This window comes from Myotis brandtii, unplaced genomic scaffold, assembly GCF_000412655.1.
Source record: "Myotis brandtii unplaced genomic scaffold, ASM41265v1 scaffold244, whole genome shotgun sequence".
Classification (NCBI taxonomy): domain Eukaryota; kingdom Metazoa; phylum Chordata; class Mammalia; order Chiroptera; family Vespertilionidae; genus Myotis; species Myotis brandtii.
Window position 1 is genome coordinate 2,221,537 of NW_005359225.1, and position 27,532 is coordinate 2,249,068.

The 27,532-nt window shown below is 51.7% G+C and overlaps 1 protein-coding gene across 4 annotated transcripts in view; it reads left to right on the forward strand.

Annotated features, from left to right (window-relative positions):
- GDPD5 (glycerophosphodiester phosphodiesterase domain containing 5) overlaps positions 1-27,532 on the forward strand; it is an 88,242-nt gene that overhangs the window by 6,574 nt on the left and 54,136 nt on the right. For 3 of the 4 annotated variants that reach the window (XM_014540408.1, XM_005867058.2, XM_014540411.1), the window contains 2 exons: positions 13,183-13,279; positions 25,667-25,749. The gene's annotated coding sequence lies outside the window, so the exon portion shown is untranslated. Of the gene's footprint in view, positions 1-13,182; positions 13,280-20,253; positions 20,339-25,666; positions 25,750-27,532 lie in introns of those variants that run through there. The other variant, XM_014540409.1, reaches the window with a different exon arrangement.

Sequence of the window (27,532 nt, forward strand, 5' to 3'; positions counted from 1 at the left end):
CAGTGATGGCGAACCTATGACACGCGTGTCAGAGGTGACACGCGAACTCATTTTTTTGGTTGATTTTTCTTTGTTAAATGGCATTTAAATATATAAAATAAATATCAAAAATATAAGTCTTTGTTTTACTATGGTTGCAAAGATCAAAAAATTTCTATATGTGCCACGGCACCAGAGTTAAGTTAGGGTTTTTCAAAATGTTGACACGCCGAGCTCAAAAGGTTCGCCATCACTGGTCTAGGTTCTGCTCCAGTGACGAGGCTGTGACCGTTTCTCACAGCCTTGCCACGTGTGGACACTCACCTATCAGTTCTCCACCCCTCCCTGCAGTCCTCCTGCAAACCACGTCCTGTGAGGAGTGGGTCTCGTCCTCCCGAGCTGCAGTTGGACTAGATGTCCCCAAGTTCTGCCCCTGAGTCTGCACCAGGACCTGGGAGGAAGAGGATTCAGGTTGTCCCTGCCCTGGAGGCTGGGGGTGGAGGGGAGTGGTTGGGGCACAGTCCAATTCTCTTTCTCATGGGGCACCTGGGCAGCCGCGAGGAGGAGACAAGCAAAAACCGAGGAGCTCAGAGGAGAATGAGAGCAACCAGGGAGCTTCATGGAGAAGGGGCATTTGAAATGAGCCTTGGAGGTAGGCTGGGACCTCAGTTGGTCCACAGTGGATGGGAAAGGCCTTGTCAGAAGGGGGAAGAGTAAGGATGAAGCCAGGAGGCATGGCCGTAGGGCTATAGCAGGAAATGGGGTGAGCAGCAGGCCCTCAGAGGTAGAGTGGATCTGGAAAACATTCGGCTTTCTGGAATCAGGCAGGCCTGGGCTTGAATCCTGGCTCAGTTCCTGGTTGTTTTGTTTTTGTTTGTTTTTTACTGTGGGCAAGTGGCTTGGCTTCTCTGACCCTCCATTTCCCCACTTGTACAATGGGGCGGCCCTCACAGGCTGGGCAGTGACACCCAGTGTGCTGAGTGAGGCTGAAGGCAGGCTGCTTCTCCACCTGGGGCTGCAGAGAAGTCAGGGACCCACGGCGCCTGCCTTGGCCCATGCTTCCTCCCCCAGGAACAGCCTTATCTCCAGAGTGGGGCAGAGGTCATGGGGAGGCTGGTGTCAGGTGAGCTCAGGTGCCCCAGCTCAGAGCCTGCGCTGGTGTAGCCACCTTGCATGTCCTCCTTAGGTCTGGGTGGCTGTCAGCAGCTCGGGGGATCAGCCCTGGGCCCATATCAGCCTCTGACTCCCAGAATGAGCCATGCTGCCCTGAGCTCAGATGGCCCGCAGGAGCCTATGCAGACCAGGTAAAGGGAGTTGGGGGGCCCGGCAGGCCATGCTGGTGTTGCTGGGATGTTGGGGAGAAGATGTGTTGCGGGCACATTGCACGTAAAGCCCCCGTGAGGCCCCAGGGCATAGTGTTTTGGGAGCAGCTGGGCAGGCCTAGAACTCAGAACCCTCTCTCTCTAGCTGGCCATGCTGCGCACTCCCTCTCCTGCCTGATGGGAGTGCCCTGGCATCTCCAGCTGCGCATGCAGGGCAGGGGCGGGGGGGGGGGGGGGGGCAAAATGAGGATAAAAGTTATTCATTCTACAAAAAATGTATTGAGTGCTTACTGTGTACATTGTTCTCAGCATGGAAGATGCAGTGAAGAAAACACACACACAAAGATCCCTGTGGAATTAACATTCTGATGGGGACAGGCAGGTAGCAAATAAACAAGAAAAATAAGTGAACTATATAGTATTTTAATGTTTATTTAGAGAGAGAGAGGAAGGGAGGGAGAGAGCAAAACATCGATTTGTTGTACCACTTACTTATATTCATTGGTTGATTCTTATATGTGCCCAGACTGAGGATCGCACCCGCAACCTTGGCATATTGGGACAACACTCAAATCAATTGAACTACCTGACCAGGGCAACTAGATAGTGTTTTTTTATGGTGATAAGTGCCACATTGTGCTGGAAGAATGGAGTATTAAACCATAACTAGAATGGCCTGGAAAGTTCTCACCAAGGAGACAATTGAGTAAATACCTGAAGGAAATGAGGAAAAAATAATGTGTGTCTCAGTGGTTGAGCATCAACCTATGAACTGGGAAGTCACGGTTCGATTACCAGTCGGGGTACACGCTTGGGTTGTGGGCCCTTGGGCCCCAGGGGGCATGCGGGGGGGGGGGGGGGGGGGGGGGGGGCGCATTGTCTGGGCAGAAGCTGTGAGATGCCCTGGTGGCGGTGGTAGTGCCTTGAGCTTCAGAGGCTTTCCTGAGAAGCAGGTGTGGGGGCTTCCAGTCCGTCCTGGCTTTGAAGACACTGGGCAAGTCACAGCCTCTGAGCCTCAGTTGCTCACCTATAAAGTGAAGGCAACAACACTTACCTTCGAGGTCTGTTTTGAAGCTACGTCTGGGCAGAAGCTGTGAGATGCCCTGGTGGCGGTGGTAGTGCCTTGAGCTTCAGAGGCTTTCCTGAGAAGCAGGTGTGGGGGCTTCCAGTCCGTCCTGGCTTTGAAGACACTGGGCAAGTCACAGCCTCTGAGCCTCAGTTGCTCACCTATAAAGTGAAGGCAACAACACTTACCTTCGAGGTCTGTTTTGAAGCTACGATGACATCCTGGACGAGGCAGCATCTTGTATTTTAGAAGAGACTCCACAACCACCCTCATCCTGCTCCCTTTCTCTGTGCATTGTCCATTCTTGTTTTTTATTATTTTTTATTATTAAATCTTTATTGTTCAGATTATTACAGTTGTTCCTCTTTTTTTTCCCCCCATAGCTCCCCTCCACCCGGTTCCCACCCCACCCTCTGCCCTTACCCCCCTCTCCCCACTGTTCTCATCCATAGGGGTCTTAATTCAAAATCTCTCCTCCACCAAATCCTTTCCCAGACAGGCCCACACGAACCAAAATGAGCAAATGCAACTTCCTCTTCTTACTCCTTTCTCTCCCTGATAGAAGTGTTAACAACTCGTTATGAACAGAAAGAACGAAAGCACAGACAACAGGAGGGAGAGAAGCAGCAAGAGGCTATGCTAACCTACAGTGGGGAATCCGACACCACAGCTGGAGCCCGGCTGCATTTCTCTCTCTTTTTTTTTGTCTTATTTTTTCCACTTTATTTTTTTTAAATCTTTATTGTTCAGATTATTACAGATGTTCCTCTTTTTCCCCCCAATAGCTCCCCTCCACCCAGTTCCCACCCCACCCCATGACCTTACCTCCCACTGTCCTCATCCATAGGTGTACGATTTTTGTCCAGTTTCTTCCCGCACCCCCACACCCCTTTCCCCCCTGAGAATAGTCAGTCCACTTCCTTTCTATGCCCCTGATTCTATTATATTCACCAGTTTATTCTGTTCATCAGATTATTTATTCACTTGATTTTTAGATTCACTTGTTGATAGATGTGTATTTGTTGTTCATAATTTGTATCTTTACCTTTTTCTTCTTCTTCCTCTTCTTAAAGGATACCTTTCAGCATTTCATATAATACTGGTTTGGTGGTGATGAACTCCTTTGGCTTTTCCTTATCTGCGAAGCTCTTTATCTGACCTTCAATTCTGAATGATAGCTTTGCTGGGTAAAGTAATCTTGGTTGTAGGTTCTTGCTATTCGTTGCACTGTCCATTCTTAATGCTGCCTCAGGAAGTGCTTCTTTTTGTCTAACTTAAATCTGTTATAATGCAACTGGAACCTCCTTCCTCTTGTTGAGAGCTCTGCAGCGATAGGCTGAGCCCTCTGTATAAATGTGCTCCATCAGTACCTGTGAGTGAGGCAGGGAATGGAGAAACGGGGAGTTGGTTTTCACCTTGGAGCCTGGGTGCCCAGCCGTCAACGGTCAGTACCTCTGACCAGTGTGTAGAGGGGGTGGGTGCATCATCTTGGCTGCTCACACTGCTTTTCCTCTCTGTGCTTGATCCATGCTTCAGAGGGATGACTCTGAGGCAGTGGAGAGAGCCCTGGGCTGGGCCTAAAAGGCCTGGATCCCAACATACACTTGACCCCTTCATGCTGTGTGGCCTGAAGCTAGTTAGCAACCTCTCTGGGCCACTATAGGCCTGTGAGGATTTCTGTGCCCGAGGGCCCAGTCTCTCCAGTGAAGATGTATGCATTTCAGCTGGAAGACCCTTTTTCTATCTCTCCCCCACCTGGGCCCAGCCAGCCTGGGAAGCTGGAAGATTAGCATCCTGATGGCTGGTGGTGGTAGGAGCTGGGTCCACCTCTCAGACCAGGGCTCCCATGGGCAGGCAGTGAGTTGGGATTCCTGGTGGGATGGGTAGCGCCTTCCTCAGACCATGGATTTTGAGAGCCTGGATCTCCTCCTACTCACCTAGTTAAACTCATCTAGCTCAAGGGTGGGAAACGGCGAGGGGTGGGGGGTCAGAGAGGTGAGAGAAGACTAGCCTGAGGTCCCCCAGCGGTCAGTAGGGAGTGGTGAGGGAGTCCCCATGGCACCTGGGGTAGGTTGTGCGTCTGAATCCTCAGCAGGTGTCGAGTTCGTGAGCCAAGTGGTTACCAGTGAGGCCGTGTCTGGTCTGGGAGGGGCTCTGTGGGCTGTGAGGGGGTTGGCTGGGGCTCCCTCTCCCTAGGAAGAAGTTGGCCAAGGAATGCAGGAGGTGGAGGGATCAGGAGCCCCAGAGCCCTGGGCTGCAGCCAGTTCTGAATGCCCCCTGTGAACTTCAGTGTTTGGTTTCATGGAGGAATTAAGACTTCTTTCTTGTTGGCTTTGGACACATAATAGTTTACCTTTTATAAAGTGCTTTGATATTCACGATGTCACCGAATCCTCAGGGCAGTCGGTGAGAGGCAGCATGGGACTTGTTTGGGAGGGCAAGGAGAGAGTGAGCTCTAGAATCGGACAAACCTGGGATCCAATTCTGGCTCCCACCGACTCCCTCAGGCAAGTGAGTAACCAGCTGAGCCTCAGTTTGCTCTTCTGTGAAGGGGACAATCATTCCCCATAACAAATAGTTAGCAACAGTTGTCTAGCTGGCTGTGCACATTAGGGGAGATAAGGTCTGTAACCGCTGATTCAGTGCCTCATGCAATGTAGTAGTTTTCACGATTTTTATTATCAGCCCATTTTACAGATGGGAAGGTGGAGGCTCAGAGAAGGAAGGTGACTTTCCCGAAGTCATGTAGTGATTTAGCTTGGTCCTCCGGACTTCCTATCTGTGGCTTCTTTCTCCAGCACCACCTTCTCTGTCCTCAAGTGACCAGGTGATCTGACCCCTCATCTCTCCAGTCTTCAACACACGATGCTGTCTGCGGAGGCCTTGTGCCCAGCTCCCCACCTAACAGTGCTTGCCGGGCACACAGCAGGCACTTAAAATATGTTTTTCCTGTGCATGACTATGTTGCTAAGTTGATGTAAAAATGTAAGAAGTATTTTTCCAGGCAGCTAAGGTGTGTGCCCCCAAGCCCTCCTTCTGCTCCCTTATCCCCTTTAAAACCAGCCCTTGGATCGTTTTAGTTGGGAGCCTTGTGGACAGGATTGACACTTCCTTCCTCTGCACCATGCTGATGTGGTAACCGCTCAGGGATGGGCCCTGGGAACACGGACTGCTTTGCTGGGAGTGCTGACACTCTGCACCGTGCGCCCTGGACTGCAGCACCTGTTCAGCAATAGTTCCTGCCTTTCAGGTCTCTGGCTCTTCTCGCCCTGACCCTTCAGTCTGCTGTCCACAGACTTGCCTCCAGCAGCCCAGCACCTCCTCCTTCTCCCTTCTTACATGGGTGTGTGTGTCCCCTTCCTAATTTGATGCTTCTACCAGTTGAGGACTGAGAAATGGGACAATTTTATTAGAGTTGTTCATCCATTCATTAATACCTATTCAGCCAGCCATTATTGATCCTGGGTCTTGCTAGGGATTCATCCACCCTTCCATCCATCCAACCACTCACCCATCCATCCACCCACTCACCCATCCATCCTCCCACTCACCCATCCACCCACTCACTCATCCATCCACCCACCTGTCCATCCACCCACCCATTCTGATTGGGACCCTCTGCAGTAGCTTGTGATTAATCAAGACATGCCCACACACCAACCTGGCTGTGAGGCAGGGAAATAGGATGTACACGGCACAAACCAGGTCAGGACTTTATAGTCTGTAATCTGCCCCTGCTTCCATCACCACACTGAATCTTTCAGCCCTGAAAATAGCATTATCCCCATTTGGTAGCCGATGAAAGCAGAGCTCAGCAGGATGAGGTCCCCTGCGCCGTGGCCAGCAGCAAGTACAGTACTGCAGTTGGAACTCGGGTCTCCAGCCTGGCCCGTTACCTGTTCCCTCTTCTGTGCTCCATCTGGGACCTGTATGACGCCCCATCCATTTTCTGCTTCTGTCACAAAGGATTGTTGGTGGCTTCGGTCAGACCTCTGCCTCCATAAAATGGTCAGCGCAAGGAAGTGTGGCCTTGGCTGTGTGCCAGCGGAAGCCTCCTTGGTGTCCATACCTTGTCCGCCGTGGACCGGGCCACACCATCTAGTACGCACTTCCCAAACCGCTCTGAGCAGGCCTAGCTCCCTGGGATGGTAGCAGGTCCCAGGACAAGTGGCCATACAGGGTCTGGAAGTGCTCGGTCACGTAAGTCACCACGGGACTTCTCAGGGCCTTTACTGTGTTGACGTGAAGTGAGGGTCCCCAACAGGCAGTACAGTGTGCAGCCAGCCTTGAACATGCAACTCCGTTGTCCCAGTGCCCATGGCCTGGGGCTAATGTCTAGAGAGAACGCTTGGGGAAGATAGCACACCCTCACTTTCCCATCTCGTACACAGGAGCCTCCAGCTATCGCGTGATTCCTCCCCAGGCTGTGTGATTTTGAGAGGACCACGGGGAGCAGAGTTGAGCCCCAGGACAGAATTGATAATGATGGTGGATGCAGGGGAACGTGGAAGGTGGGGATATTTTTGTTCTTCCATCCACCAAGCGAACGAATCTCAGACATCGACTGTGTGCCGGGCACAAAGCCAGCATTTGGAAATGCCAAGAAGAGTCTGACTAAGGAACCTTCCGTCGCATTTCCCCGTGCCCACTAAGGGCTTTTAAAGAAAGACAAAGACAAACCTTAAAAGGAAGCAGTGATTGTTTAAATCGTTCTGGGTCTTCGTGGTGGGTGAGGATGGGACACATTTACTCATTTCAGTGAAGCGTTAGTGCCAGGTCCTGAGGGGTGTGAGCGAGAGGGTTCCAGGAACACTCGGCCTGGGCAGAGGGCGCGGGTGTTGTAAGGGAGGTCAGTAGCGTGGGGAGGCTCAGGAGAGGGGGGGAGGGAGGGAGACTTCCCCTGGGATTAGCCTGAGCTGGGGGGCGTGGAGGGGAGGAGAGGGGAGGGGAGGGGAGAGTTCCGAGGCCTGCAGAGGACAAAGGTTAGCCATGGGGGGCGGGGTAGATAGGCTCTGACCAGTGGGAAGAGCAACAGCAGAGCAAAGGTATAGAGGCGACAACAGGTGGGTTACATCTTCAAGAGGAAAAGCGGGTGTCTTTGAAGTTGGGCTGGGGGAGCTGGCTGGGGCAGATCCTGAGGGTCCGAACACTGGCCGAGTGGGTGCCTACCTGACTGGGAGTGCCTTGAAGGCCAGACCATGTCACATTCATCCGCAGCACCTGGCTGGCCCCTGGTAGGTTTGTGGACTGACTGGACTCTTCCACTGTGGGACCTGGGACAAGTCCTTCCCCTCTCCGGACCCTGAGTTCCTCATGCTTGGGTCTGGTCACCCAGCCCACCCCGTCAGCTCTGAAGGGCTCTCAGGGATTCTTGCATGTGTGCAGGGGAAGGCCAGACTGTTCCCCTGCCCCCCCTCCTCCCCGAGCCTCCGGATCCGCTGGGCGGCCCTAGTGGACCCTGGGTGGGGGCAGCCCGTTTGCTGGGTGGGGGTCAGGCTGGCTCTACGTTCTCTCTTCCTTCAGCAGTTGGCCCTCTGAGCTCAGGGTGAAGTGCCCTGGTGTCCTTGCTGGTGGCTCAGATGTGATTTGGGGGACAGGGCCGTGGAGCCAGGCTGGGGTTGAGGGTTGTGCGCATGCCCCAGCTTGGTGCGGGGTAGGAAGTTCTGCTTCTTTTCTCGGTGAAAATGGGCCACTTGCTTCACCTCTGAGCCTCGGTTTCCTATCTGTAAAGTGGGAACAACAGTTAACTCCCACACTGGGCTTTCGTAAGATACGAGATAAAATTGGTGAAAGCCCGAAGTAAACTGACTTACCCCACGTGCATGGAAACAGTTCTTGTTGGTAATTTTATTTATTGGTCCAGTTTTCATAATCCCTCAGGCCTCTGGCCCACTCACCCCTTTCCCAGAAGTGCTCCCTGGTGACGGCTCACTGTTCTCCCTGTGACTTCTGCTGGGTTCATTTTATCCAGGCCAGAGCGATAGGAGGCCATGAATTATGTACAAGTTGCACATGCAGATCAGGGTGTGTTTTGCATTCCTGTGTCTGTGAGCATTTAAATAGCAAGAGAATCAGCCTGCTGGGTCCTGGGACCAGAGACCATCCCCCTCCCCAACCGCATCCCAGAGGCCTGCAGGGTATTAGGTTTGGCCTCTGGGGATGTGTGGGGGGCACATGTCATGAATTCCCCCTCCCCAGCTTATCTGTACTGCTGGGGTCCAACAGGGTTTGCCCACATGCAGGGGACTCTGGCCTGTGTCCCTCATAACTGGGAATTGGGGGGAGGGGGACACTGGGCCTGAGGGGGCAGAACAAGGCTGTCACCTCTCCATCCCCTCTACCTCCCAGTTGGTGCCAGGAAATGTCAGTCAGGGCAACTCCGATTTCTGGCATGGATGTGACTTTATCTCAACGGGGCCTGGGGCTCCTGCTCTGGGGGGCCTGGAAACTCTCTCACACACACAGTGCTTGGTCAAAGCTGCCCTGCCCAGGATGGGGTGAAAGGGTGCAGGGCTGGGCTATGCCCAGCATCCTTTCCCCCAGAGATCCATGGGTCCCTCTCAATGCCATTGTTCCTGAGTGGCTCCCAGATGGTGTCCTAGAGCCACCAGGGTTGGGGTTGAGGGCAGGCAGCTGGGCTCGGCTGGTACCTGGAGGCACCATAGACGTTTCCTCTGCGTGGGTTAGTATGGGGGCAGAGGAGGAGGGGCAGGGAGCAAGCAGAGAGAGGCTATAATGGAGGATCGGTGTAAACTTGAGCAGTTTATTGAGAAAAGAGTCCAGTGAGCATCAATTCTTCACCGTCTTTAAAAGGCCCGACACCTGGGTTCCTGTCCCAGATCCAGGCGGTTTCTGACATGGCCACCCTAAGGCTCAGCCTAGGCCCGTGGTCGGCAAACTGCGGCTCGTGAGCCACATGCGGCTCTTTGGTCCCTTGAGTGTGGCTCTTCCACAAAATACCACGTGCGGGCGCGCACGTATAGTGCGATTGAAACTTCGTGGCCCATGCACAGAAGTCGGTATTTTGTGGAAGAGCCACACTCAAGGGGCCAAAGAGCCGCATGTGGCTCGGGAGCCGCAGTTTGCCGACCACTGGCCTAGGCCAACCTTGCAAGGTTGGTGTGAGGTCAAATCAAACTGCCCAGCGGGTGGGACACCCAATAGGGTGCCTGACACATAGTAGGCCACTGATTGGCAGAGAGGATCTCATTCCAGCCCAGAGCAAAGAAATTGGTTTTTTAGATACTTCACCTGTGGTCTCTCTAAGCAGGAAGGAGGACATTTCTGTTGAGCTCCTTGAATGGTCAGAACAGCTTGGATATGTTCTCAAGCTATGACTCCAGCAGAGGACCCTCCACATCACTGGGGCGTGGGGGAACCTCCCTCGGGGGCCAGGCAGCCCTGGGTGTGAGTCCTGACTCTACATAGTGGCCTATGACCTCGGGCAGTGATGGCGAACCTATGACACGCGTGTCAGAGGTGACACGCGAACTCATTTTTTTGGTTGATTTTTCTTTGTTAAATGGCATTTAAATATATAAAATAAATATCAAAAATATAAGTCTTTGTTTTACTATGGTTGCAAATATCAAAAAATTTCTATATGTGACACGGCACCAGAGTTAAGTTAGGGTTTTGCAAAATGCTGTATCAAAAATAGTCTTTGTTTTACTCTGGTTGCAAAGATCAAAAAAATTCTATATGTGACACGGCACCAGAGTTAAGTTAGGGTTTTTCAAAATGCTGACACGCCGAGCTCAAAAGGTTCGCCATCACTGACCTAGGGTAAGTCCCTAATCTCCCTGTACCTGAAAAGGGAGGTAAGGGATACCTAACTCTCAGCTCCGTGAGACTCAGATGAGAAATTATCTATAAAACTCTACTGGGGAGCCCAGCTGGCATGGCTCAGTGGTTGAGCATCGACCTATGAACCAGGAGGTTGTGGTTCAATTCCCAGTTGGGCACATGCTGGGTTGAGGGCTCGAGGAGGGCATACAGGAGACAGCTGGTCAATGGTTCTCTCTCATCATTGATGTTTCTACCCCTCCCTCCCTCTCCCTTACTCTCTGAAACCAATAACAATATATTTAAGAAAAGAAAAAAATTCTACTGGGGAAAAAGAAGCAACTGATACACAGTAGGTTCTTGATGGAGTCTGGGGTGAGAGACGTGGGGTGCAGGCCGGTGGCTCAGGAAGCCAGGCCTGGGTTCCCCATGCGGGTGATAGGCAGGCTCTGTGAGGACAGTCAAGTGGCACCTCGTTTGCTTTCCTTCTTGGGACAGCTGGCTAATTAGCCTCTGAGTATTCCTGACAAGTGCCCATGTGCACGTTCCTGACATGTCAGAGTCAGCCCTTGCCAGACCATGTGGTGCTCAGCTGACCAGCCTTGGACACGAAGGAATCCAGAGAAGGATTCCTGGTGTCAGGGGCTCACGCTGCAGCCTCCTCCTGCGGGCCTCAGGCTTCAGTCCGGTCACAGGATGCTTACCATCTTCTTGCGGGTTGTGATCACCCCCCAGGCCCACACTGCTGGGGCTGGTAGCACTGAGGGCTGCAGGGAAGGAACTAGCCCCTGCTCAGTTAAGAATAGAAGGCTTTTGTGTGACTTAAGTAGCAGCCTGATCATATCAGGCCTCCCAGCCAGGCCCCAGGTAGCTTATCGAGGAGGATCTGGTGCCATCGTGGGTCCTCCTGGGTGGAGGAGGAGAAGGGGGGTTGAGGTGCTGCGGGGCTTTCCCTGGACTTCTCTCTCATTTCCACGTGATGATGATTTTTTTCCATCAAGTAAGGCTCATTGCTCCTCCCTTCTTCTCCCTGGGGCTGGCTGGGGATCATCACCAGCATTCCTGGGGGAAAATCTCTTCTGGGAAGAGTTCAAACAAACAAACAAACTGGCTTCTGAGAGGAACAGATTGGTGAAAATGGCTTTGTCTTCAAGGAGAAAGCCAATGGTGGCAGCCATTTATTAAGCGCCGACGGTATGCTAGACCCTGAGCACAGCGTTTTGTGTCCTTGACTCATCTAACACTCACTAGGGTGCTGTGGGCGGTGTCCTAGTCCCACGATGCAGTTGAGGACCCTGACATCCAGCTAGCACATGGCAGACCTGGTATTGGAACCAAGGACTGTCCCGCCTCATTACTTTTGGGGGCAAAAGATTCCTGAGTCAGGGGAAGAGGTGCGAGTCAGAATCCTTAGAGCAGTGATGGCGAACCTTTTGAGCTCGGCGTGTCAGCATTTTGAAAAACCCTAACTTAACTCTGGTGCCGTGTCACATATAGAAATTTTTTGATCTTTGCAACCATAGTAAAACAAAGACTTATATTTTTGATATTTATTTTATATATTTAAATGCCATGTAACAAAGAAAAATCAACCAAAAAAATGAGTTCGCGTGTCACCTCTGAGACGCGTGTCATAGGTTCGCCATCACTGCCTTAGAGAGAGCCCTGGGCATGGAGGACGCAGTTGCTCAGTGCAATAAATCATGCTTTACCTTATGCTGGAGTTCGTTCCACTAGTAAGAGGAACATCACAGGGTTGGGAAGAGGAATTATGATCCTATCACAAACAGAGCAGGTACAGATGCCTGTCTGTGGAGTTGAAATGGAACCAAACTTCCTCTGTGATGTAGGAAGAAACTGCTCCGGGCAGGATCATGAGGCTGCAGCTCCTGATTCCTAGTCCTCCTCTCTGGTGCCCCCCTCTCACCCTCCCCTCAGAGATTATTCCCAGTGTGAGAATGGAAAGGAATTCTGAGTCACCTTCTGTTAGTCTAGATGGGAAGACTGAGGCCCCAGAAGGACAGGGACTGGCCCAAGGTCACACAGTAAATGGGCCTGGGAACACATAGTAGGTGTTCAAGAAATCCCTTCCTCTGGGCCAATGCCGGCTCCCCTGTGGGGCACTGCTTTTGTGCAGAGACGTGGAGGGCCTGTGATGGGCTGGGAGATGGAGTCCGCTGGGTCCTGGGAGGGAGGCAGGGCCCAAAGGCTAGCACGTGTCTACAGTGCCCCAGACTCATCTATGCTCACCCAAACCCTGCTCAACTCAAATGCCCCTTTTCTGTAAAGCCTGCTTGGACTCCTCTCCCTAATACCCCTCCTAATCTCTTTCTACCCCAAGAATGGGAAATTTTTTTAAACTGTGGTAAAAAGCACATAACACAAAATTTACCATCTTAATCATTTTTGTGTGTGCAGTTCAGTGTGTTAACTGTGTTCACATTGTTTCACAGAAGTTCACAGAATTTTTTCATCTTGCAAAACTGAAACTCTATACTCATTAAACAACAATTCCTTCCTCCACCCCCACCATCTCCTGGCAACCACCATTCTACTTTCTGTTTCTATGACTTTGACTGCTTTGGATACCTCATATACATAGAAGCATGCAGTATTTGTCCTTTTGTGCCTGGCTCATTTCACTTAGCATAACGTCCTCCAGGTTCATCCATGTTTGCTACATGGTTATAGCATGTGACAAGATGTCCTTCTTTTGTTGTGGTTGAATAATATTCCATTGTGTGCATACACCAGATTTTGTTTATTCATTTGTTTGTTGTTGGACACTTGGGTGGCTTCTACCTCTTGCTATTGTGAAAGGGGTGGGAGCTTGGCAGTTGAATGGGCCTGGGTTGGACCCTGGCTTCCAGCATCACTTGAGTTTCGAGTTTGAGTCCTTCATCACTTGCTAATGTGTCTAATGGGGTTGCTGGCAAGGATTGATATTGTGCATACAAAAACACCTGGCACATAGCAAGCTCCCAGGGAATGGTAGGTAGGATTTGTTCTCATTATCCGCTTTCCTTCTAGGGACAGATCCCTTTGGGGGTTTATAGGACTGTGGATCATTGGACCCACATACCCAAGCTCACCTCGACCCCCATCCATGAGGCCAGCTCAGCATCCGGTGAGTCTTAGAACAATGCAGCTGAAGAGCACCTAGGCCTAAAGAGGGGCAGGGACTAGCCCAAATTCACACAGTCAATGGCCATGCCAGGATTAAACCCAGATCTCCAGCCTCGCAGCCTGGGGACCTTCCTGGTGCCGTTCCCAGGATCCACAGGGCTCAAGCTTAGAAGGGACTGGCTCTCCAGGGGCCTGTGTCTAATTCTGCAGCATGTAGAGTTGTGGGTAGCGGGCATCTCGGGCTCATCTCTGATGGGCACGGGCAGGTGGCATCCACCAGGCACCTCTGATTATCACCTTAGCCCATGGCTATGGACAGTGGAGCTGCCCCAGTACGAGGAGCTCAAGTCAAACTCATTTGCATTATGCGGGCTTGTCTAAGTTCCCTGTGTTGCACCTGGGAGGTCATTCTTGGCTTTTGTTCATTAAGTTTTCCTTTGCTTATTCCTTCCCTCAGTCATTTATTCTGCATCACTCCCTGGGGCTTGCTGTGGGCTGGAGACAATCCGTGGAGGCGGTTAGTAAGGCATGATAGCGAACAGTGTGGATTCTGGGACTAAATTGCCTGGGTTCAAATCCTGGCTCTGCCAGTTACTAGCTCTGTGACCTTGGGCAAGTTGCTTAACCTCTCTATGCATCTGATTCTTCTCTAAGTGGGGGATAATGATGTTCTAGTTACTATGGTTGCATAACACATCACCCTGAAACTCACTGTCCTGTAGTCTTGGGGCTTTGCTCCTCCATGGCTTCCTCACAGCCTGGCAGCCTCCGAGCAGTCAGATGGTGTACATAGTGGCTCAGGGCTCCAGTGGGAATGTTCCAGTGAAGGAGGCAGAAGCAGCATCACCTTTGATAACCTGGCCTTGGAAGTCTTGTAGTGTCGCTCCAGCCATTAGTCCCCAACCCCAGATTCAAGTGGGGGTGACATAGACCCTGGCTCTCCATGAGAAGAGTGTCAGAGCTATTGTAAAAAGAGCAAGTGGGAAGGGAAGTGTTACTGCAGAAGTGTTTGGGAATACAATCTGCCATAGTCGTGAGAATTAGATGAGTCAAAACACGGGAACTGTCTAGAACAGCGCCTAGGTATTGCATATAAGAGGTAGTTGTATATATAGTCAAAAATAAGGGTGATTTTGAGCATATGTAATTTACTGTAATGTGCTGACTTTAGGACCTACTACAGAAGCCTATTCACTGAACTGCACCATTTCCCTTTTGGGTATTGAGGGATCTATAGGAGTTCACCAAGCAGAGACAAGTGAGGAGGCATTCCTTGCAGAGCAAACTTGAACTCGCTGTGTAAGGGTGTGGAGTTGAGTTGAGTTCCTGGGGGCAGGGACTTAGCTCCGGAACAAGTGAGGAGGCATTCCTTGCAGAACAAACTTGAACTCGCTGTGTAAGGGTGTGGAATTGTTGAGTTGAGTTCCTGGGGGCAGGGACTTAGCTCCGGGTGGCTGGAGCTCCCCTGAGGGGAGCTGGGGGAGGCCAGGAAGGTGAACTGAGGCAGGAGAAGAAAAGCTTTTTGCAAACAGGGTTTGATCCTGCAGGTCGCAGGGAGTCCTTAGCTTTTCCTCAGGCAGCCATGTGAAGGGCTGGAGTGCTCTAATGAGGAGCCACTTCTGAAGCGGCATCAGCAGGATGGGGAGGTATTGGACCACTTTAGTGGGGAATAAGGAGTGGACTTACGGGGGAATAGGGAGGCGTCAGGCATGATGGGGCTCAAACCCAGGTGTTTGCCTGGGGCATTTGTGCCAGCTTTGCATGTGATATACATACCCACCCTGGCTTGCTTTCCCTCATTTCTAGTATGATGCTTTGCGATTTTTCTCTGCTCAGAGCAGCTCTCCTGCAGGGGAAGGCCGAAGGGCTGGAGGGTGACTGTCTTGGAAGACTGGTGTGGAGGAGCCTGGCAGCCAACCCTGGGTTAGCAGGCAGGGCCTTCTCTGCTCCCTGCCCTATCTGTGGAGAATAGCTCTTACACCCTAATGGTCTCCCCTTCCAACACCCCTCCCTACTCTGCAGGCCTGCAGGGTCCAAATGGAACAGATCCTGGGGGTTGTAATATCCAGCTCCCCTCACCTCACAGATGGGGAAACTGAGGCTCAGTGACTTGCTCCAAATCCCGTAGTAAAGGAGCCAGTCCCAGGCTCTTCACGTGGCTGCAGCCAGGTGCCGTGGCACTGAGGGCTGCGTCCAGTTCAGGTGGGAACAGGTGCTCTTAAGGGGCAGGATGCCTCCCCGTTAGACCCTCCCCATCCCAATCTTTCCCTTGGGCCCCTCCTCATATGCAAGAGGAGGGCTGTACCTGCCCAGCCAGAGCTCAGAGCTTTTAGGATCAAGATCCCTCCTTCTTCCCAGCCCTCGTCCTGCCTTGACTCCCAGTCACAGCTCCAATGTCCCTTCTGAGTGACCTCGGCAGTTCCCTTTCCCAGGCACCAGAGAGAGAGAACTCAGCACTGGTGAGTTCACCTAATCCTCGGCCAACCCTGCTGGGCTCTGTGTTCTCCTACTCCTTTTACAGAGGAGAAAACCATGGCTCAGAGAGACGAGGTGACTTCCCCAGGGCCACACAGCTGCTAGTCCTTCTTTTCTTTCCTTGAAATCATGTCCCCAGCCACGACCTCCCTCTGGAGGGAGCACTGGCTGTTGAGGGTAGCTGGGAGGGGGCTTCAGGTGGAGTGGTGGGCATCTCCAGGTGGCTTGAGATGGGAAAGGGAGGAGCAGGTTTAGGGGGATGGGATGGGTTCCCATTTGGCCACTGTGGGTGTATGATTCCTCTGGGATATCCAGGGTGGGATGACCTGAGGTTCGTTGGGTATACTGGCCTTGAGCTTGGTCCAGGCAGAGACGAGTGGTGGATGATATCGCCCAAGGAGAGTGTGAAGGACAAGGGAGGGGACAGGGCTCACTCAGGATAAAGAGCAGCAGCATGGGTCCTGGACAGAGAGAGAAGCCAGCTTGGGGGAGCGGGGGGGGGGCTGACGAAGAGGGAATAGGGGAACCAGAGCAACTGGTGTTCTGGAAGCCATGGAAGGAAGGTGAGGCCCACAGTGTCAGGGAAGATTGGAAGCTGTCCGTTGAGCTTACTCACATGGAGCTCATGACTGAACTTGGGAACAGAGAGTAGTTGGTTTTGCAGCAACTGGGAGGGAGGAAGTGGAAACATGAGTGTAGACAACTCTTTGAGAAGTTGGGATGAAAAGGAAGGAAGGAAAGGGAGTGCTGGAAAGGGTGGAGGGGGACAAACTGGGTGAGACTCCAGCCTGTTTTGTGCTGCTGGGAGAGGGGAGAGGAGATGCAGAAGGCAGGGGTGCAGGGAGAGGCCTCATCTGTGAGCATCCACCATAGGCCTCTGCATCAAGGAGGGCTCCTAGGGGAGGTAGCTCTTGCTGGAGGGATGGTTGTGGAAAGTAGGGGCACAGGCGGTGGCACGGTGGCTCTCAGTACTGCCCTGAGCTCCGACAGGCTCCAGGGCCTCTGTCTACTCGGTGTGGGGAGGATGCAGGGCCCTCACCTGTGGAGACTTTGGACCTCCTAGGAGGCAGGAGCTGCACAAAGTCAGAGCATCTTCATAAACTAGGTCCCAGGTCAGTGGTAGAAGCTCAGGGCTGGGAGGGCTGGGCCTGCGGTGGTTTTATGTCTCCAGTGCTCACCAAAGTGGCTTCGTAAATGCTTCAAACGAGAAAGGCCTGGGAAGGTGAGGACATGGATTGGTCTGCTTCCAAAGAGGCCATGCTTTATCCCATCCCTGGCTCAGCTCCCAGTGACGGGGAAGTTCTTCCTCTGGATCTAGCCTAAATCTTTCCTGCTATGTGTTCCCTCCTGGTGAACTTGTTCAACCCAGCTCTGTGGAGCCAAACCCATCAGCCGGCCACTTTGAGTGGCGGCCAGTGTTTTTACAACTTGTTTTGATGAAGCCGGTTTGAAGTCTCCCTGCATTCCCAGAATGTCAGACCCGCCCTGATTCACAAGGGTTGACCAAAACAGTATCTGAGCCAACAGAGGAATCTGAGGACTTAGTCATCCCCCTTGGACCATCCACTGGTTCTCCTGCTTTCCTTCCAATAAAAAAAGAAAGAAAGTTAGCTCAGATGGCCAGGACGGAAGGCACTCGAGGATGTAAACAGGCTCAGATGATGCTGGTGGGCAGGGCTCAGGCCTCAGGCTTTGCACTGGGCTGACCCCAGTTCAAGTCTTGCCACAGGGAGGGGATCCTTGACAACTCTGTCTCTGAGCCTCACTTTTCTCGTCTCTGAAATGGGAAAGTTAATGGCACTTACCTCATCGGTTGGGTGATATAGAAATAGACCCTGAGACCCAGGATTTATTCAGAATGACTCATATCAGAAGTTTTCCAGGAAAGAAAAAAAAAAACCTGCTATGGGAATAGGAAAAAGAACCAGAAAGAGGAGAAGCAAGAATGTGATTTCAGGACAAACCCCTTGAGGGGAACTTAGCTTAGTTCCCAGCGCTCTCCGGACACGCAGCCAGGGCTGTGCCAGGGGCAAGGGCAAGGGCAAGGGCAAGGGACTTAGACCTCCACCCACCAGGTACTGGTAAAGGGGCACCTGGGGGACCGCTGGGCTGCAGGCAAGAGCATTCCAAGAGCCCGAGGGCAGTCACTCACGCACCTGTGCAGGTGTTGGCTGCTGGACAGGAACACACAAGCCAGTGTGCCCCAGAATGGTAAGAGGTCCCAAGAGACAGGGCGCAGCACGACAGAGCCTCTCCTGAGGATCAGTGTGCGGATTATGTGTGATAAAGTGTATACGGCGCTGGTGATGCAGAACCTGGCACGGAGGAAGCATTAGTCAGCCGCAGCGCGTCTCACCTGTTAGAAAGAGAGCTGCCGAACGGTGTCCTGGGGTTGTGTGGTCAGCGAGAGGCAGGGCCTCTGAGAGCTGCCCCGTGTCCCCTTTGCTCCCCGAGCCCCAGCTGCTCACTGTTTCTCAGCTTCTAGAGGCAGATCCCCACCGAACTCCCCAGCCCAGCCGACTGGGCCCCAGCCCCCAGGTTCTTCCCACAACTTGGTTGAGGGCAGTCTCCCCAACTCTGCCAGGCTGGGCCGGTGCCCTGCCATAGCCCCTCCAGAGAAGTCTGCCTGTGCACCACCCTCACCTCTGCATGCACAGAGCCCAGTGTGGGTTGGTGAAGAGCAGGGGATGGCACAGGGCCCAAAGGCAGAGATTAGGTCAGGGCCATGGAGGCACGGAGCCCTGTGGAGGAAATGGAGGCCATGGAGGCCCCTGGGGCCCATCCCCACTTCAACTGAATCTGGCTTTTCTTCCCAGCCCAGCCCAGTGTGTCTCCTATGCTTTTTCCAATAGGAAGTGCTGAGGGATCACTTCAGAAGTTGTGTCTCGGGCACAGCCCAGTGTGTCTCCTATGCTTTTTCCAATAGAAAGTGCTGAGGGATCACTTCAGAAGTTGTGTCTCGGGGATGAACAAATGGAAGTTGTGCTTCCAGGACTCTGATGACTTTAACTGGTGATGTCAGCCTGGGTTGGCCCTGATGGAATCTGACCCAACCTCCCTCTGGCCTCCCCCCCACCCCATGATATCACAAGGAAGGTCACCCATGATCTGGTCTCCCCACTCAGGCCTCTGGGGTTTAGCTCTGCAGAGCATGACAGGCCTGGGTTCTAGTCCAGACTCCATCGCCTGTTGTTTGACTTTGGCCAAGTCACCTTCGCTCTCTGAGTCTCAGTGCGCCATGTTTCTAACCAGAGTTTTGTATGCGCTCACCTAAATCAGATGATTTCAGCGCAGCGTTAATCCCCGTGTGACTGATACCCAGAGAGGTGAAGTGATTTGCCCGTGATCACACAGCAAAAGTGTGGAGGTGAAAGGGCCAGGATCTGCTCATGGGTTACATGAGCACCTTACCCTTCATGTGCCCTGGCCCCCTGCCCACATCTGACCCAGAACCTGAACTAAGCTCCCAGGGGCCAGGATGAACAGAACCAGGCACCCGAGGGGTCAGTCACTGCTATTTAGTCATTAGTTCATCTGACAACCGTTTATTAAGCACCTACTATGTAAGAGGTTCTGCGCTCAGATGGGTAGGGTCCTGCTTTCTCCAGGCTTAAGGTAAGGCTGTGCCCTATTCTGAAGCCTGGGGAACCGCAGACCGCAGGGATAAGGGGAGACAGACGGAGGTGGCCCCAGAGCAGGCTGGGAGTGGCTGGCCAGGGTGGTGGGTGCAGGGGAAGCAAGTTTGCTCACTCCCAGGTATTTGTTGCTGCCTGTGGGGGGTCCCCCCACTGGGTTAGGCTGGAAGATGGCTTTGATCCATCAGCAAGTCCCTCCGGTGCCCCTCCCCTGGCTCCCGCCTCCCGCCTCCTGCCTCCTTTGTTCACGCCTTAGCTAGTATCTGTGCACCATTAGACCCTAGTCCCCTTCAGCAAAAGCTCTGTCTGTCCACGAGACCTCACGGCCTCCCCTGGCACACGAGAGAGCTTAGGAAACGTGTATTGGTGACTGGTTTATGTTGTCTAGGCTCGTTTGGGAGTCAGAGTATGAATCCTGGCTCTGCCACTTGCTTAGCTGTGCCCTTGAGCAAGGGACCCAGACCCCCTTGAGCCTCCGTTTTGTCATCTGTAGAATGTGTTGCAATGGGAGGCCGGCAGGAGTAAGTGAGAGGGCAGACGGAGAATCTCGGCCTTGTGCGAGGCTATGGCCAGCCCTCCGTAAGTGGTGCACCGTGGCATAGTAGATGGGCTCGGCATGTGCCAGGCTGAGTAGGAAACACAAGAGAGATGGAGTTAGGCCCTGGTCACATGGCTCAGCGTTTACAGTTTACAAAGCCCTGCCATGTCCCCATCGCTGGGCTCCTCCAGTCATCCCATGAGGCACTCCGGGCTGGTTGCAGAATCCCCATCTGACAAATGAGGACTGTAAGCCTAGAGAGGAGGCTGACCTGCCTTCCAGTAGCCACGGCAGGCTGAGAACCCAGATCTCCCGGCTCTCAGCCTCCTGCTCTCTCCTCAGCACCCCTGCCACCTCCGGAATCCAGCTCCTGGCCTCTGGAAGCTCTTTGTGAAAGATGCTAGGAAAGAAGGTAATGTGGAGATTTGTCATCCCAGATGGCAGGGGGCTAAGGGTGCATTCTGGGCTTTAGCACGGATCACTGTGACCAGTAGGCTCAGAGTAAGGGGGCACGAGGCGGGCTGGGTAGAGGTGGACTGTGTAGGGTGCAGAGGAGGAGAAAAACAGCTGTGGGAGCCTATAGGTTATTCACCTAGCCTGGTGGCTGGGTACAGAATTTTAATTTCCCCCTAATATTTATAAAATCTTTAAAAATTTGAATATTTAATCTCTATTTAAATAATTTTATTTTAAAACTATTATTTGTTCATTATGATGGGTATAGTTTTAATTTCCATAATATTTCCAAGAAAAACAATTTTTTAAAATATAAAATTTCCTTTCTTTACATTTACTTTAATTTACATTTTTTGATGGGAAAAAAATTAAAATTCTGTACTCTTTACATAGTTGCATTTTAGTTTTGACCCTTTAGATTACTACCATCAATACAGCATTTTCAAATGATGTGCAGATCATCGTTATAACAATATAAATAGAGTGATCTTGCTAAAATGAAGACAATAATGTATGTTTTATGAAATAATGTATGAACTCTGTCTCGTTACTCATCCGAACATCACCAGCCCACCATCAAAACACCCAGCTGTGTAATAATAATTAAATTCAGTCTTCCTTGATATTTTGTCACTTTCAGTCATTTAAAACCATCACTTTACATGCATATTTCACCTTACCTTATGCAGACATATTTGTCAAGGTGGTGAAATCAAACGATTTTATTTAACAGTTTCAAATATCTGACAAAGATATGGAGACCTCTATTTATATTTTTGTTCTGGGCTTTGCAATTTTGGGCCAGGTCTGCCTGTCCACTCCCTGCCCACCGGCTCTCCCTTTTGTGGGGTTCAGGCCACCCGTGCTGGTCATTTCAGCTGAGCATCATCAGCTCAGTTGCCAGCCGCCCTGCCTTCCCCGGAGTCTGCCTTTTAGAAAGTGCTCTATACGTGCAGCGTCCAGAGCAACTCAAATGCCCTCGAGGGCAGTGACCATGACTTGCCCGGCATCTCCCACAGACCTGGTGCCCCTGAAAGTCCCTTACATTCCAGCCGTATCTGTGAGGGGACCCGGTGGGAGGGCCCAGCAGCCTCTGGCTCCCAGACTGGTAGCCCTGGCCACCAGGTTGTTCTAGTGTTTAATGTTCATCTAGTTGCCAACATAAAGAATTAGTATCATACTATGTCGCATTGATTTGAGTAATAGGCGTTGTTAAGTATAATAGTCCCCCTTAGTCACAGGGGATACATTCCAAGACCCCCAACGGATGCCTGACACCACGGATAGCACCAGGCCCTATACAACTGACCCTGAACAACTTGAGGGTTCAGGGCACTGACCCCTGTGCAATCAAAATCCACCTATAACTTAAGTCGGCCTTCGCGTACGCAGATTCCCAGCTGCAGACTGAAAATACAGTTGACTCTTGAACAACACAGATTTGAACTGTGTGTGTCCATGTCGCTTATGGGATTTTTTCCAAACCTGTGTTGCTCAAGTATATATACTATACTTTTTCTTATACATATGTACCCATGATAAAGTTTAATTTACAAATTAGGCACAGTAAGATATTAATAACAATAACCAATAATAAAATATAACAAGTATAACACTATGTTGCAATAAAAGTTATGTGAATGTGATCTCTCTCTCAGCAAACTAGCACAAAGCAGCATGACTTTTTTTTTTTCTTATTAAGTTGAGAACTTTCACCTTTTAATTTAAAGGAAGCGTTTTATGGCTTCTGTTGGGCATATCTGAATTTCCAGCATCACTGCTCTTGCACTTTATTAAGTGAAATATGGTTACTTGAACACAAGCACTGCGATACTGTAATGGCTAGAGGGCTGCTAAGTGACTAAGGGTAGGGAGCCTAGACAGTGCGCACAAAGCATGGACGAAGGGATGATGGATGTCCAGGGCCAGATGGAGTGGGACCCTGTGGCATTTCATCATGCTACCCAGAATGGAGAGCGATTTAAAACTCATGAATTGTTGATTTCGGGGATTTTCTATTTAATAATTTTGGACCATGGTTGACCATAGATAACTGAAACTGTGGAAAGTGAAACCGCAGGTAAGGGGGGACTCCTGGACCATAAGATGTTCCTCAGCCACTGTACACATTAACGGTGAATAACAACACTAATTCACAAGTACTTTTAGGACCACAAATTGGAAGAGGGAGAAAAAGTCCCCCTCCCCCTGCCCAGTAAAAGGATGCCCAGCATTACTGGGAAACAGATGAGGTCAAGTCTTCACTTAATGCTGTTTACAGGCTCTTGGAAACTACCACTTTAAGTGAAACGACATATGTCCAAGCCATCTTTGGCATAGGCTAGTTGGTATAAAAAAGAGTTAAGTTCCTACAGCATATTTCTGGTCACAAAACCATCACCAAACTTATAAATAGGGACCCAAAGTACTTCTATTATTTAACATTGGAATAAATGTGAGCTGTACATACATTTAAGAAAGACGAATAAAAAGTAAAATAATGAATTTCCAACCCACTTATTCCAATTTAGGGTCAAGGATGGGCCAGAGCTGGAGTTTAAATCTAGGTATCAGCATTCACTCATATCTGTATATGCATTTGTCCATTTATTTAAAGCCTGTATTCACTTCTTTCAATTCTTCATTTCATTGTAGAATGCCAGGCCATAATAGTCTTGTAGCACAGCCCCATGATCCTACAGGTGAGGGGATTGAGGCTCAGAGAAGGCGGCTGATGTACCTAAGATCGCACAGCAGAGAAGTCCCCACAGGGGTTTCAGAGCGGGAGGATGGGTGCCGTGTTTGAGTTCCAGGTAAAAATCTGACTGTCCCAACCAACTTCCCTTCATCAGACTCTGCTACCCAGGCCCCCCACCACAGGGCCCTGGGGAGATCCTACAGGGGGTTTCTGTTTGAAGAGCCACTTCCTGTTTGGGGCTAAGCACTTCCTTCAGGTGACTCACAGGCTCCCGCTGGCCTCGTGCTGGGAAGCCAAGGAGGGGGTGGAGGCAGTCCTGGCCGTGCCACCCTCTGCCTGCAACCCCAGCTGGGTGACCCTGAGACTGAGCAGTGCCACAGACTGGAGGTAGGAGATGGAGGTGGAAGGAGGATGCTAAACTGTGCTCCTCACCCAGCTTGGTGGGCAGGGCTCTAAGAGAGCAGGGAACTCAGGCTGCCGTGGGCGGAGGGGCAGCCTCCACACCCAGCTATTCATTCCCACATCTGGTTTCCAGGGTAGCTGCTGCCAGGTGGGGGCTGACAGCAGAGCTGGGACCCCTTAGGATGAATTTGTGATACTTTCTCTTCCTTGCAAGACAGTAAAGTGTGATAGAAAGTGCACTAGGCCAGGAGTGATGGACTTGGATTTCTGATGCCAACTTTTGGTGACCTTGTCATTCTCTGCCCTTCTCTGGGCCTCAGTAGCCATGCCTGTCTAATGGGGGGGGCGGGGGATGCTGGCTGTGACATTTTGTGGCACTTGGTGTTGTAGGATTTACATGAAGAGAACTGGGTTTGGCTGGCTGGTGTGGGTCAGTGGTTGAACATCAACCCATGAACCAAGAGGTTGCAGGTTCAATTCCCGGTCAGGGCACATGCCCGGGTTGCGGACCAGATCCTCAGTGGAAGGTGTGCAGGAGGCAGCTGATTGATGTTCCTCTCTCATCGATGTTTCTATCCCTACATCCCTCTCCCTTCCTCTCTCAAAATCAATAAAAACTTTTTTTTTTTTACAAGAAAGAGGAAGAGAAAATTGGGTTTGAATTCTGGCTCTGCTCCCTTGTTGGATGTGCCTACCTCTCAGAGGTGCCATTTAAAAATCTGAAATAATAATCCCTTTAGTCATTTTACATAACGTAATCCTCAAGCCTCAGCCCTATGGGTAGATATTATTGCTGTTTTATGCATAAGGAGATTGAAGCCCATACTAAGTCCACATAGTAAGAGCCAAGATTCTAACTTGTGCAGTGGGACCCCAGCACCCATGCTGTGCTCTTGCTACTCAAACTGTGGTCCCTGCACCTGTAGCCTCAGCATCACCCAGGAGCTTGTCAGAGCGTAGACTCGCAGACCCCAGCCTAGACCTCATCAGCCTGCATTTGAACAAAAGCTCCGGGTGACTTCTTTGCACATTAAAGTTTGAGAAGCCCTGCTCTACTGATATTCCCTCTGTCACTGAGGTCTTAGGATCACTGTGGCAGATGAAGGAAATGAGTGTGTTTTGTAAACTGTAAAGTGCGGTACCTTCAGGGCACTGTGGAGGTGGAGGGAGGCAGGGCTGCGGGTGCCCCAGGAATCTGTCCCTCGGTAGCAGGATATCATTTCCAAACTGTCTCTGAACCCAGCTCTGACCCCTTCCCATCCAGGGCTAAGTCTTGGCTGTGTGTGTTTATTGCTGGTGTGTGGCTCCAGGGCCCAACTGGGTCAGAGAGAGTTTTCATCTTGGCATGAGCTTGTGCTGGGCACCAGGTCTGAGCTATCACTGCGCTGGGTCTGCAGGGCACCAGGAAACCTGGGTTCCAGCCCTGGCTCCGCCTCTGACACTCTGGGTGGCCTACGCAGGCCCCCGGCCCTGCCAGCCTGCATCCCCGTAAAGGGCAATGTGGCAGCATCCTCTGAAGCCTGCAGTCTGACCTGGACCCCTTCCCTTTCCTCCTCTCTCCCCGTGGACTGTTGGCATCATCTTTCTTCCCAGGTGCTGGGCAGGAGGGCTGCCCAGTGGACCGTAAGAGCTGGTGTTGGGGAGGTGGTGCATGAGTCAGAAGTAAGCCACATAATTTCAGTGCCTCAGATCCCGCCTCCAGCCCTCCAGCCCTCCATCTGCGGCTGCTTTAGAACAGCTGGTGTGGCGGCTACCTCTGGAGAAGCAGGTCCCCGGGCAGCACACAAGGGCCTCTGCCCGCCAGGAGCTGGGCACAGCCCCTGGTTTCGTCCCAGGGTGGCTGGACCTGGGATCATGTTTCCACGGGTCCTGGGGAAGGGGCGGGAGAATGGTTCAGGGAGCAGGTTATGCTGGGTTTGGGGTCGGGCTGGTTTGTGGACAGCATGTGTGGAGAGGGACTGCGTGTGAGGGGTCTCATGGCCTGCAACGGGGTCACGTGTGTCTCCTCGGCTCACCTACCAGCTTGGTGACTTCTCCAGGCAGAGACGAGGTATGACCCATCCCTGGACCCCACACCCAACCCAAGGTGGGCACAGTGTGGGGGCCACTAAGGGTCAGGTGGGAGGGGAGAAGGCAGGATGACCTGATGAGTGATCTGACGGGTTTGTCCCCTTGTCCCCACAGCTCTCCCAGTGAAGCGACATCACCGCCTTCCTGACAGGACACCCCTGGGAGGCCAGCTCACAGCCACTGGTACCTTCTTCCAGGTAAAGAAGAAAGAAAGGCCCTAGCCAGTTTGGCTCAGTGGATAGAGCGTTGGCCTGCAGACTAAAGGGTCCCAGGTTCGATTCCGGTCAAGGGCACATGCCCGGTTTGCGAGTTCGATCTCCAGTGGGGGGCGTGCAGGAGGCAGCCGATCAGTGATTCTCTCCCATCGATGTTTCAATCTCAATCTCTCAATCTCTCTCTCTCTCTCTCTCTCTCTCTCTCTCTCTCTCTCCCCCCCCCCCTCTGAAATAAATTTTAAAAAATTATTTTTTTTTTTAATGAAGGTGGGGAGAAAGGTGTTAGAGACAAGCTACATGGAGCAGCCCACTGGGCTCTAAAACAGTGGTTCTCAACCTTCCTAATGCCGCGACCCTTTAATACAGTTCCTCGTGTTGTGGTGACCCCCAATTTCATTGTTACAAATTGAACATAATTAAAGCATAGTGATTAATCACAAAAACAATATGTAATTACATATGTGTTTTCCGATGGTCTTAGGCAACCCCTGTGAAAGGGTCGTTTGACCCCCAAAGGGGTCGCGACCCACAGGTTGAGAACCGGTGCTCTAAAACAATGTCTGGCTCTCACATAGGGGCAGCACTTCACAGTTTACAAAAACAGGCAGGGCGAGCGGGGATTGTTGTCCCATTTTACAAGCAAGAAAAGGAAGAACCGATGCCCCTGCTTACTCAGGCGTCCCTGTACTTACCTAAGCACCTTACATGTATAAGCTCATGTAATCCTCACAGCGGCCTAGGAGGCTGGCACTGTTATTATAACTAAGGAGACGGAGGTGTGGAGGCATTAAGGAATTTGCTCCGTTAGTAAGTGGTAGAGCTGGGTTTCAAAGCCAGGCAGGCTGGCTCTCCGCGCACATTCCCAACCCCGTGATTTCCTGCTTCTCCAGGGCCAAGTCCTAAACTCATTTACCTTGCCCTCCCATTTCCAGGGGAGATGTGTGTTTTAAGAGAGAATCCTAGAGAATGATGCTTCAGCCAAAGGAATGAATAGCATATAATGGAACTGGAGGCCTTGAGCCATGGAATTGGCAGGAACCTCGAAGGTGTGCTGGCCACCGACTCCTGGGACTGTCCTCCTCAGCAGTGGAGCAAGGCTGGGGTTCTTTGGTTACTGAAGGGAAACCGGGACATTTGAACGAGAGGTAGAAGCGTTGAGGCCCTAGGTCCTCAGACTTGCCTGAAAGTAGAGGGGCTGCTGCTCTTCACGGACACCGTGACGAAGAGAGATGTGAATGACCGTCAAGAGTCCGGATTCTGTGCTAAATCTGAGGCCCCCTTATCCTAGATTGGGAACAGAAGTGTGCAAGCAGATACCAGAGGCTTAAGGAAAAATTGTGTGTATGTGTGTGTGGGGGCGGGGGGGGTGAGGGGGGGTATACTTCATTGAGACCTTTTTTTAAGTAACTTGACTTTTCTGTAAATGAGGAAAGGCAGAGGCAGAGCTGGGATCAGGCTCAGAGGGCTCTGCAAGTGTGCGGTGGACGGGGCTCTGATTGGTTCCTTCTTTCCTTCCTTTGCACATTTAACCAGCTTTTCTGGCTGACAGACAAACGGGCACCTCTTGGTGCCGGCATAGTGCAGGGACCCGGGTCGCCTGCACCGTGGCTCCTCTAGCAGGGACGGGCCTGGTATGCTGGCGGAGTGGATCAGAAGTCTGCCTCTGGGGAAGCTTTTGGCCTGGTGGGCATGGCAGCCACGGAAGCAGATAATTGCTGAGCACACAGGCCTGTGATCCTGCCTCAGGAGCTCTGCCAGACCCCAG